The sequence below is a fragment of the Euprymna scolopes genome, chromosome 27 (genome assembly GCF_053919585.1).
Source record: "Euprymna scolopes isolate OS-2025 chromosome 27, ASM5391958v1, whole genome shotgun sequence".
NCBI lineage: Eukaryota > Metazoa > Mollusca > Cephalopoda > Sepiida > Sepiolidae > Euprymna > Euprymna scolopes.
The window spans coordinates 100,048,980-100,062,761 of record NC_136508.1 but is presented as its reverse complement, the minus strand read 5'-3'; positions in this window follow the sequence as shown (position 1 = coordinate 100,062,761).

The window sequence follows — 13,782 nt, the reverse complement described above, 5'->3', positions numbered from 1 at the left end:
TACAAGTTATAAGAATGAGCGAGCACGCCGAGAAGCACCCGAGAAAAAAAAAACCCTTTAAAATAAAGAACATATACACGCATATTAATAGGTGAAAGAGTTTTGTAAGCTACCTGTGCATTCACCTAACAATTAATTAAACAAATCATGCCCTCAGTATTGAATTTAACCGAAAACCCCTATCCAAAGAATAGCACGGTCTGTCTTCTGCATACTTCCTATAACAGATGTATATGCAAGAACCATCACAAGGCGAAGCAGCTGCCTGTTAAGAACACGCACACACGGTATTCCTGCCGTATACTATTTCTTTTAAATAAGATTCACAAGTGTAAGTAAAGTGTACGGTATTTTTTTTTTATTCTATTGTTAGGAAAAAATACAGAATCGTAAACGAAGACTCCTTCCACATGTTAAGCGCGGGTTTCTCTGTGGGGTGTGTGTGAGTGTGTGTGTGTGCGCGCGTGTGTGTGCGCGCGCGTGTGTGCGCGCGTGCATGTGTGTGTGTGTGTGTGTGTGTGTGTGTGTGTGTGTATTCGAGTGGAGAAGAAAAGAGATATTGGATATACGTGTTTTTTTTTAAGTCAATGGTGCGCAGAGTGTGCACCACGTGGAATTATAATGAAAAGAGGTCCGACACCTATTAGAGTGAGTTGTATAAAAGTGCCGCGGTTTATATAATTATCTATCGTTATTTGATTTTTTTTACACAGTGATCACCACATATCAATGCCCGGAAGCCACTCAAGGATAAGGGTTATTGCAAGTACATTACGTTAGTGTGGAGATTTGATGAAGTGTTTACTTAAGGGGGCGGTTCATTAGGAATTTGTTAACGTTGGACTTGAACACATCCAAGTTGTAGTCCGGTGAGAAGCAGGCAGACAGAACAGAGTTCCACATGCGTGCAGTTCTAAGAAAGAAGCTTTGTTCATGGAATCCGCGTTTTGATTTAGGCACAGATATAGAGTGGGGGAAAATTTTCACAGTAGATTCAGCTAGACGGGTGTTTTTCGTGAAAGATTGTCGAGGGGAGACCAGAGATTGGAGTTCAGACGAGCATCTGCCATGGAAATAACGATAAAACAAGGATAGGCTCGCAACGTCTCTTCTGTGGGAGAGAAGTTGCAGGGTAGAGAAAAGGTCATTCCCCACTAAGCCACGAAGTCTGTTTTGTACTCTGTCAAGGCAGGATAGGCTGTTTTTAGCAGCTCCTGCCCAGATATGGCAACAGTATTCCATCCTTGGACGTACTTGGCTTTTATATAGATAGAGAATTGCATCAGTAGTGAGATATCTTCTGGAGCGGTAGAAGGATCCCACTATTTTTCCAGCGACCTTGGCAACAGACTTGATGTACGCGTTCCATTTCAGATAAGATTGTTTTCTCTATATTAATATTGTAAGAACAGCAATTCCCCTGTGGACAAAAGTATTGCATGTATGCCACAACAAATGCAACTAATAAATTCAATACAGCTAGGCTAATGCCCACTATCGCATGTATCTTTCGAACACACCTTTTCAGACGTATTAATTCGTGATATAAAATACTACATTACATACTTCGTGGAAAATCATCACAATAGAAACTCGTTAGAGAAAGGAGTCTCCATTTTTCTCGCTAAATATTTCGTCCTACTCTTGCAACTAGTAGTCACCGAGAAGAATTCTCCACGTAAATAAACATTGGAGAAATTATATATTTGTGTATGTGTGTGTGTGTGCGCGCGAGAACACACACGTGTGTGCGTGTGCGTGTACGTGTGCGTGTGCGTGTGGGAGGGTGGATGTTAGAGAGAGGAAAAAAGGATATTGGATATACGAGCTTTTTTTTCAAGTTCAAAGGTTACTGGGAACATTGACCCCGTAGAATTGTATAAAATAGCAGTCGGACAACAAAGAAGCCGCTATTAGACTGCGTTCTAGCGGACGTACACAGACAACACAAACTAAGCAAAACTGTCGACAAAATAAATTATAAATGATAGGGATGTAATGGTTGTAAAAGAAAGCATTATTTTTAAATTTGTCAAAAAAGGTTGTGTGTAGAAGTATGTAGAGAAGCAAATAAAGGGAAGGGAAATGTGTTCAATGCCTGTCTTTCTGTCTGTGTGTCTGTCTGCCTGTGTACATTTTCCTACGCAATAACTCTGTCAATTTTAGTCTACAGACTCGAAATTTGATATGCAGGGTACTGAGATTTGGGGAAATCTAGGTGATCGGGTTACAGCCAGATATTAAGCTGTTAAGGGGTCAAATGTCAACGATTTAGCCTTTTAGAACTCTACCTAACACCTCCGACAATATTGGGTATAAACACGTAAATTTTAGATATAATTTCCTTGGACATTGATCTAACTTAATAACTTGATTTGAGCCCAAAACAATAAATTTTAAGGGGTCAAAATAAGAGTCAAAATTTCAAAACAATTGACCGCTTTTTTTTTTTTTTTTGGCTCAACATACACCTCGAAATACCCGGATAACGCCGGGCACCTATGGTAGTAGCTTATAAAAAAAATCGATCGCAAGGGCTGTGTCAGTGGTTTGTTATTGTTCTCAGCTTTGTTAAAGAAAGACAGTAAACTGATTACTGAACGTTTGTTATATCTCCCTTTGTATTTTTCGATTTTACCGAAAGGAGCGATGCATAAAATGAACTTGAAGCCAGGCTCAATATTATGTCTTGTAGTGACGCTCTGTTTTAATGTTAGTCCAGTTATATAATGAAAAACTTAATTCCGGAATATAAGAATTATCAGAGCTCAGCCAATGAAATTTGGCGGAGGTTGCGGGGGAAGTTTTATCATATACTAACAGTGCCCGTTAACCGGTATTGCTCGGTTGAAAGCATGCTTCCTTCTCGTAGAAAATTAAAGTACACTTGTTGTTGTTGCTGTTGCTGCCCAAACCCCACCTTTCTACTCTTAAGACCGATTTTCGGAATGGACACCCTCAATTTCTCATGTTAAGAATGACTTTCGGAATAGTCAAACGCAATCTGCGCATTTTAAAAACGATTACGGAATAGGGGCAAGGAAAGATAATTGTATGCCTATGAGTGTATGAATACTTACAAAAGGTGTTAGGGAAATATAGTTATAATGTGTATACTTCTTTCCGGTCTTGACTAGAGACCGTCCGATGACTTTAAATTTAAAGGAAAACTGTAAGAACTACTTTATCTTAAATTGTAGATTGTGATGATGCTGTTCTCAGAATGTAATGAAGGGTTTTATTATATGTACAAAATGTATAAAACATGGATTTCTAAGGTTCTAATGACAACCATATAACCATGACCCCTTTCACCAGTGGTTAACTACGTTAATTTTTGGACAAAACCCTCCCTCACCCTTGAGCTAACTCAGTCCAATGCTTGTTAGTGTTCTCTACTTATTGTTCAAATCGCGTTCTTTGTAGCTTTTGGATCTGTGCCTATTAACAAAAAAAAAATATTTATGAACTCTATTAACATGTACATGGATATTTTCTTCTACAATATTCTTTGATTCACAGGTTTTGGGACTCAACAACCATGGTAGTACCCCCTCACCTGACACCACTCTTATTTCTTACTCAACTCAATATTTTATATTTCCTTTTATACGCGCGGATGATGATTTTCATACTTAGTTTTTTTTTTTTCATAATTAACAGACAAATTTTCTTCAAGCATTTTGTAAACTCCTCCCATCTGACGGAAAGGAAAGTATTTCTTCAAATTTCGCTGTTTAAGAACATTCACCTGCATTCCTCTTTCGTTTCCGATTAATGAATAAATGTCTAACTCTTTCTAAATGGTTTCTCACAGGCTTTATTAAACCTTTGTACTCATATATATATATATATATATATATATATATATATATATATATATATATATATATATATATATATATATATGCACTTGTATAATTTGGCAGCAAGTCATAATTCAAGCCCGTTGGATTGAACACGACAGAGTTATTCTTTTTTTCCAATTTTTGTTGGATATCGTTTCAATTGCCGGGCGGTCTTTATTTTGTTTTAGCTGGCAGGTTTTATATTATGGCGGCCAAAATTTGTGGTTCGGCCACATTCTTCTCAAGCGCTTTCCATCGCTGCATTCTCCCGTCTTCACGAGCGATGGTTGTTTTTACGTTTTCCCTTTCTTTGAGTCTTAGTGTATTAATTTATTTGTTTACCTGTTATAAGAAATGGTGTACGACGGCTAGGGGTGAATTCTTTTATTTTTAATTTCGATTTACTTATTTTATATTTTATTTATTTGTTTCTTTATTAGGTATTGATTACAGTTACTATACTTGTCACGGCATGGAATGACATCTGTTTAACAAAATAAATGGCATCTAGTAAGGTAAGTCTTCGTTTTCAATTGTTAAGGCATCGCATTTTAGTATTGTAAGTTAAGATATATCTAATATAGGAAGACTTTGCTTTTTATGGTGAAATATTAGGTGTTGTTTTATGGCACTATTGTCAGAAAAATGATGTTGGTCGTGGCCAGAGTGTTGTAGCGGGGTGGCCTATGTATGCTTCGTAGGAGTTTTTAGAGTGGGCTCGGAGACTTCTTCGAAGAAGCAAACAAATTCATACACTACATTAGTATGGTTTTGTGTGGTGTTAATATTATTATTGTTTTTAATTATTACATTGAAAGTTTTAAGTTTAGTATAATATATTATAAGCTTAATCTTTCTTTCTGGTCGGTGGGTCTTGTGTATCTTTCAATTGGGCATGCTATTATTTTTTCGTCTATGTTGTTATTAGTGTGTAGTTGATTTTTACAGTATACGTTGATGATGTCGTTGTGTTAGGGTTAGGGATTATGTTTTTATTGTGGATGGAGTTTAAATAGAGTTTTATGTGCTTATAGACAATTATATTGGGAAAATCATTGTTCAATAGTGTTGTTTTGTTTATTTGATTTTTATAAAATATTTGTTGGGTTGATGCTATAATGTGAAGACATTCCGATGCAAAATCCATCTAAAGAATCTCTAATCGACTATATGAAGTTAAATTAATTTTCATGTTTACTTAGAAAAAGAAGGTTGGGTGTTACTTTTCAATTTCAGTAGTTGAGAAGTTGACAGTAGTGGCTTGTTTCATTTCATTAACATTAAGGAATAATTACCTATGTTTACTATGGTAATGTATTATACAAATAATGCACACACACATAAACACACGCACATACACACATGCACACACACATACACACACACACACACACACACACACACACACACACACACACACACACATATATATATATATATATATATATATATATATATATATATGTGCCTACTTCATTAAATCACATGAATTAATATTCGAAAGCATTATATGCGTAAACGTTAAGTATGTACTTCAACGATGCTCAATAAATAGCTAGAGCTAGGTAGTAAGTTATAAATATATATGGCAGTTATGCTACACAAAATATTCAGCGTTTCATCCACGCCAGAATTCGTCTGGGTTATATATATATATATATATATATATATATATATATATATATATATATATATATATGAGCAAACAGTTAATGAAATATGTTAAAAACACTTTGAAGCGAGTTAAAAACATATTTAATCTAAAAAGGAAACACTAGATAGTGATAGTTCTTAATCCGCGGAGTTTCGAAGAAATACTCTCCTTCTCATCAGAGGGTAGGAATTAGCAAAATGCGGGATCGGATTTTGCATGCAGAAGTATTTGATGAAACAACAAATAAGTCAAAGATCTTACTTGAAAACAAAATAATTTAAGCAGAGGGAATATGGTAAAGAAAAATATGATTACACATTAATGGATAGTCTGGTGGAACTCATTTCAAAGGGTTTTTTTTAACATATTTCATTAACTGTTTGCTCATATTATAAGCTCTATTTCCTATTTGGTATTATCGAGCTTTTATATCTGGCTGAGATAATTTTATAAATATTAATTCTTTAATATTTATAATTTTCTTTAATTTTACCATCTTGGATCATTTTGGTAAATTCAATTGTAATGTTCATGTCATATATATATATATATATATATATATATATATATATATATATATATATATATATATATATATATTCTTATCGTTAGCAATTTCAGTTGAATTAAATTCGGTCAACTTAGCTCATGCATAGATCATCGTATAACGAGTATATCTCTCTCTGGCTGACGCAAAGTAACATTTAAAAATGTTTTAAATGCTTAAATTCGACGTTATTTCATGCGGTTAATGGTAGCTGAATGGACTAGGTCTTCGCTATATCGAGCCAGAGATGTCTCGTGATGCACGGTTCGAATCGTTCGACTGGTATTAATCGTGACACCCTGCACTGAAGATTCCCGAAAGGATGAAACACTAGTGTATGTAGCTATTTAATAATTATTATAGTAAAAAAAATAATTATGTATATATATGAGGACGTGCAATAAGTAATGCCCCTGACCCACTTCCCTGTAACATTAGAGCAACGAATCTTGGCACAGTTATTAGTCTTTCTCTACATATGGACCATGCAGAGTTATGCATTTCTCCCCTGGTTTGATGCAGCTCTAGAGACCATGTTTGTAGAACACCCCACGTTTGTTCTCCGACCACGACGTGACTTCAGAAATCAAGGCTGCATCATCTGGGAAACGCTTTCCTTTCAAAAAACAACTTTATGGCTGGGAAGAGCTGAAAGTCAGAGGGTGCAAGATCAGCAGAGTAAGGAGAATGGGGAGATTTCATAACCACACGCCCGTACTTCTGATCTGCCGATATGCGAGTTGGTGACCAGAGCGTTGTCCTGCAAGAGGAGGGTGGCTTTGCTGATCTTGCCCCGACTATTAATTTTGATAGCTTCACTTAATTTCCTCAAAAGTGAAGCATAATAGGCTCCTGTAATTGTAGTACCATTTGCTAGGAAATCTGTCATCACTACTCCGTCCTGGTCCCAGAAGACATAGAGCATGAGCTTGCTAGTGGAGGGCTGCACCCTCGCCTCCTTTGGAGGTGGTGTGTCCAAGTGCTTTCACTGCATTGGTTGGGATTTGGTCTCTGGATCATAGTGATAGACCCAGGTTTCATCCTGTGAAATTATGTTTTTCAAAACGTTGACTCATCTTCTTGGCACATCTCCAATTTAATCCCCGAGCACTCGACGCGTTCTCACTTCTGAATGGTGTGAACAACCTAGGAATCCATATGCCAGACACTTTATGCATATGCAAATGGTCACGAATGATAGTTTCTACATACTCTGTACTAATCTCAACATCTTGAGCTATTTGGCGAATGGTAATGCGGACAGATGGCTCATCTATGGCAGAAGGGCGGGATCAGGTCTGTGAGCTGTGTCCACGGACTTCTTTCCCTGTTTGAATTAACGATGCCAGCGTTTTACAAGGTCATATGATGGGGCACTATCACCATAAGTTTCTTTCATTTCATCAAAAGGCTCCTGTGGTGTGCGTCCTTTCAAATACAAAAACCGGATCACTGCACGACATTCAACATTCTCCATTTCACACTTGGCTCAGTTAAAACACCTCTAAAACAGAAACCACAATTAGTTCTGACCTGTAATTTGTCACATAATACGTAGAGATTAAGATCATTGCACATGCAAACTTTCAGCTAGATACGACAACTGAAAGTGAGTGAGGTACATTACTTATTACACTCCCCTAGTATATCCGGCGGAACAGAGGTTGAAATATATTAGCGAAAGGGACGTGTAGTAATATAATAATCCAATACACGTAATATCCAAACTTCTGATTTTTTTTGGAAATGGACTTACGTAGTGGATATAACAAACAAGAAAAGTACCTCACTAGATTTAAATTGGAAATTACTATTAGGGATGAAATAAATATACTTTCGTATATAAAGGCAACATGTGTATACTAATAATACATTAATATAAAGAGAATTTAAATTAAATTAAAAATACATTAAATAAATAAACTTAAATTATATTTCTAAACAGAACATTAAACATTTTTCTATTTAAAGAAATGATTGATATAATAGTGTTAATTAATAAAACACTTTACTTTAATGTATTATGCAATTTTATTTGATATAGATTTAACTTTATATGAAAAAAGTATATATAAACACGCTAATACAGTCAAAGTATATAACCATGTTTTTTTTATATATAAAACTAGATTTGTGAAACGATGTACCGTTTGTAGATATTAATTCAATTTTGAACAAACAAAAACATATTGAATTACGAATCCATTATAATACCAGATTTAATAAAGCAAGCAAGGGCGCTTGGATGGTTCAAAGAGCTTTACTATTATTAATGTTTATGCCTCAATTCGTTTTCTGCCTGTTAGTATTCTTGTTTGAATGTTTGCCTACTATTTGATTAATATATACAAAACGTTCATTACTGTTCTAATTAATGTGCATACTGAGAACTTACTTACATAAACTATGTTTCATTCATTTAACTTTGACCCCGATTATGCCCCCTTAACATTTATTGTTTTGGGCTCAAATCAAGTTATAAAGTTATCCCCATGTCAAAAAAACCTGTATCTCAAATTTCAAGTGTTTATATCCCAAATTGGCGGAGGACTTTGGTAGATTCTCAAAGGTCAAATCGTTGAATTTTGACCCCTTAACATCGAACTGTCTGGCCTAAAATGGATTTTAAATATTTTCCCAAATCTCAGTACCCCGTCTATCAAATTTCGAGTCGGCGGACTTAAAATTGACAGAGTTATTGCGTAGGGAAATGTACACAGATATAGAAACACACACACACAGACATGTTCACTTTTATAGATATATATAGATTACAAAGTGCTTTTACGTCAAAAGAGCCAGTAAAATGCCTTTACGACAGAAAAGTGGAAAAATGTTTTTACAAAAAATACAAGCCAATGAAAAGAATTCTACTTTTTCTTAATTTGCTCATCATATCATACCTTACATTAAAATACCTTTTGTACAGGCTTTGAAAACTTTTTGAACTGCGGCAAATTACGTTTAATATGTATTAGAAGGCGTTCGTAATAAAAAAATTAAAAGCCAGTACAATTTCTTTAAGAATATAAAAAAAAACAGAAAAATACACTTACAAAAATAAAAAAGCGTGTATGGAAAAATAAATGAATGTCATCTTTTTTTACACTGCTCACCAAATCATACTTTTGCTTTAAATACTATTTCTTTTGCTTTTGATGAACCAGAAAAGCGCAACCTGTTAGATCTAATACACTCTTTTCTGTAGAAATCTCTAAATTGCAGCAAATTACATTTTATACATATTACATAATTCCTTGAAAAATAGATAGTAATCGTTCTCTTTTGCATAATTTAATTTAGCGTATAATGAAAGTGTGTTGGTCAGTCTTACTTTAAATAAAAGGTTTATCTAGTTCTTACAAAAGAAATAAGAAATAATGGCTATCAGTTGGTAAAACTTGTCGAAACAGTATGTATGTTGTATGCACACGCAAAAGATAGAGCAGGCTAGCGTGGATGTATAAGAGAATTATACAAGTACGAGTTATTTTATGTAAAAGTATAAGCAGTCTTGGCTCAGTAACATGTTTCAGTGTGCTAATATATTTGTATTCGCGGTATTTTATTTGGAAGGATTGCCTATTGTATAGAGGGGAATACTGTTTTAAATCTCTTTTTTCGCATCAACTGGCCCCTCTTGCAAAGAACAGCCTTGTTGACGGTGAAAGAAAACGACTTTTAGTCAGTCGTACTTAAAAAGAAGAGAAATATTTTTTGGAGCTGTAAACTATGAAAAAAACATTAAACGTTTTAGACCGATTAAAGGCTTCTAAATAACACAAATCCAGATCCCGACAGTAATAATGGCGTAATCGTTTTTTGTATTATTTTGCTAGCGTATCAATAAAAAATATTAGTTAATCGTACATACAAGGAGAAATGTTCGTCTGGCTTTTAGAAAAGAAAGAAAGAATAATGGCTATCAACATGATACGATGTGTTGTAAAGCACTATTACTGCGTATGTTAACACATTCCGCAAGTTCACAAGTACGGTATATTTAATGTTAAAATAAAAGCTTATGGAGGTATTTCGATGTGTTAATATGTTTGTATTTCAAGTATTGTATTTAAAACGATTACCTCTTTTCTAGAAGGAAACCATATTAAGAAATATATGGAACGTTTGTTTTTCTAAGAAAGATTTACGTTCTGGAATGAACGAATAGTCACCTCTAATGATTAATGAGAGTATGCGGTATATGAGATGAGAGAAATTTTTTGGGGAATCGGGAAATCAAACGATTAGGTAATGTATATGAGTAAGATAACTAAGATGTAACCCAATAGAAGTCAAAAATGACGCATACATCCCGGTTTTGTCTGGGAGCGGTAGGAGTACTTTTTTATTTAGAGGAAAATAGCAACTACATCCACTATAGACAGTTGTGATTGTAAGGATGTTGCTCCTCGGATGTAATGCACGATTTTGCTATGACAAAAAAATGTGCGTAAAATTTTGTTGAAGATTATATAATATTGTCTAATAATCTAGATTTGTATGTGGCATCGCTTAGAACAAACCTAATGTAGTTTGATCCAGAGGGGAATTTCTGCAATTAAATTATTATATGATGAGCAACTTTGCCGGTAGTACAGATGTAAGATAAATTAAATCACTAGGAGCTAACATCTGGGGTAAACGGCCAATACAAAAGTTTACAGAGGAAGAAAGGAATGCTTATACATCCCTTTTTGAGATGGTTAATGGTCAAAGAGCAGAAAAAAAACCTTATATCCTTGATGCACCTGAAAGAAAATTAGAACAAATTTGGCAAATAAAAAGGCTAAAGGAAGACTTTGTTCTAGCAACTTCATCAAGTGAAATTGTGGCAATTCTCTTGAACAGACGGATGTACTTTGTACAGCGCTTTCAATACAAATACATATAAAATGGAGGAACCTACATGCGCTCTTACTCTAAATTCTAATAGCGTCAAAGTAATACAGGACACGAATTCCAAGTAATTAACCAAACATTACAGGTAATTACGAGTGTCAAACAGCTAATGGACTGTATTCCAACTTTATTATAAGGGGAGTTTTGTCAATATTTGCCAGATGCAAAATATTGTACAGGCGCAAATATTGTTAACAAAAGTTTTAAGGAATCTGAACTTTGTGAAATATCTTTGTAAATAACCTTACAACAAATATGTGGGTTTATTTGACCGGAGAGTCAGCAAGCTTTTCAAATCTTCTGCATAGAATTGGCGGTGGACGTCTTCAATATGTAGAAGAACTGGGTACACTTTTAAATTCCGCCCATTGGTTTTTGATGTTCAAATGTTCACTGATCTGACAAGTCCATGTTCAAGTTATGGCGTGTTTTATGTGGTTGTTACAAGAACAGGAACTCCGAAATACCCCAATGTATGAATCAGTCAAATAAAAAAAATGGTTTTAAGAACCTGTAATTTCAGGATTATACCAAAAAATGACAATTACTTCGTGTAAAAAAATATATGTATCCGCACCAAATTCTTGTTTGAATGTTTGCCTACTATTTGATTAGTATATACAAAACGTTCATTACTGTTCTAATTAATGTGCATACTGAGAACTTACTTACATAAACTATGTTTCATTCATTTAACTTTGACCCTAATTATGCCCCCTTAACATTTATTGTTTTGGGCTCAAATCAAGTTATAAAGTTAGCCCCATGTCAAAGAAACCTATATCTAAAATTTTAAGTGTTTATACCCAAAATTGGCGGAGGACTTTAGTAGATTCTCAAAGGTCAAATCGTTGAATTTTGACCCCTTAACATCGAAATGTCTGGCCTAAAATGGATTTTAAATATTTTCCCAAATCTCAGTACCCCATCTATCAAATTTCGAGTCTGCGGACTTAAAATTGACAGATTTATTGCGTAGGGAAATGTACACAGATATAGAAACACACACACACAGACATGTTCACTTTTATAGATATATAGCTTACAAAGTGCTTTTACGTCAAAAGAGTCAGTAAAATGCCTTTACGAAAGAAAAGTGGAAAAATGTTTTTACAAAAAATACAAGCCAATGAAAAGAACTCTACTTTTTCTTAATTTGCTCATCATATCATACCTTACTTTAAAATACCTTTTGTACAGGCTTTGAAAACTTTTTGAACTGCGGCAAATTACGTTTAATATGTATTAGAAAGCGTTCGTAATAAAAAAATAAAAAGCCAGTACAATTTCTTTAAGAAAAAAAAAAACAGAAAAATACACTTACAAAAATAAAAAAGCGTGTATGGAAAAATAAATGAATGTCATCTTTTTTTACACTGCTCACCAAATCATACTTTTGCTTTAAATACTATTTCTTTTGCTTTTGATGAACCAGAAAAGCGCAACCTGTTAGATCTAATACACTCTTTTCTGTAGAAATCTCTAAATTGCAGCAAATTACATTTTATACACATTACATAATTCCTTGAAAACTAGATAGTAATCGTTCTCTTTTGCATAATTTAATTTAGCGTATAATGAAAGTGTGTTGGTCAGTCTTACTTTAAATAAAAGGTTTATCTAGTTCTTACAAAAGAAATAAGAAATAATTGCTATCGGTTGGTAAAACTTGTCGAAACAGTATGTATGTTGTATGCAAACGCAAAAGATAGAACAGGGTAGCGTGGATGTATAAGAGAATTATACAAGTAGGAGTTATTTTATGTAAAAGTATAAGCAGTCTTGGCTCAGTAACATGTTTCAGTGTGCTAATATATTTGTATTCGCGGTATTTTATTTGGAAGGATTGCCTATTGTATAGAGGGAAATACTGTTTTAAATCTCTTTTTTCGCATCAACTGGCCCCTCCTTGCAAAGAACGGCCTAGTTGACGGTGAAAGAAAACGACTTTTAGTCAGTCGTACTTAAAAAGAAGAGAAAGATTTTTTTGAGCTGTAAACTATGAAAAAAACATTAAACGTTTTAGACCGATTAAAGGCTTCTAAATAACACAAATCCAGATCCCGACAGTAATAATGGCGTAATCGTTTTTTGTATTATTTTGCTAGCGTATCAATAAAAAAATATTAGTTAATCGTACATACAAGGAGAAATGTTCGTCTGGCTTTTAGAAAAGAAAGAAATAATAATGGCTATCAACATGAAACGATGTATTGTAAAGCACTATTACTGCGTATGTAAACACATTCCGCAAGTTCACAAGTACGGTATATTTAATGTTAAAATAAAAGCTTATGAAGGTATTTCGGTGTGTTAATATGTTTGTATTTCAAGTATTGTATTTAAAACGATTACCTCTTTTCTAGAAGGAAACCATATTAAGAAATATATGGAACGTTTGTTTTTCTAGGACGATTTATGTTCTGGAATGAACGAATAGTCAGCTCTAATGATTAATGAGATTATGCGGTATATGAGATGAGAGAAATTATTTTCGGAATCGGGAAATCAAACGAGTATGTAATGTATATGAGTAAGATAACTAAGATGTAACCCAATAGAAGTCAAAAATGATGCATACATCCCGGTTTTGTCTGGGAGCGGTAGGAGTACTTTTTATTTAGAGGAAAATAGCAACTACATCCACTATAGACAGTTGTGATTGTAAGGATGTTGCTCCTCGGATGTAATGCACGATTTTGCTATGACAAAAAAATGTGTGTAAAATTTTGTTGAAGATTATATAATATCGTCTAATAATCTAGATTTGTATGTGGCATCGCTTAGAACAAACCTAATGTAGTTTGATCCAGAGGGGAATTTCTGCAATT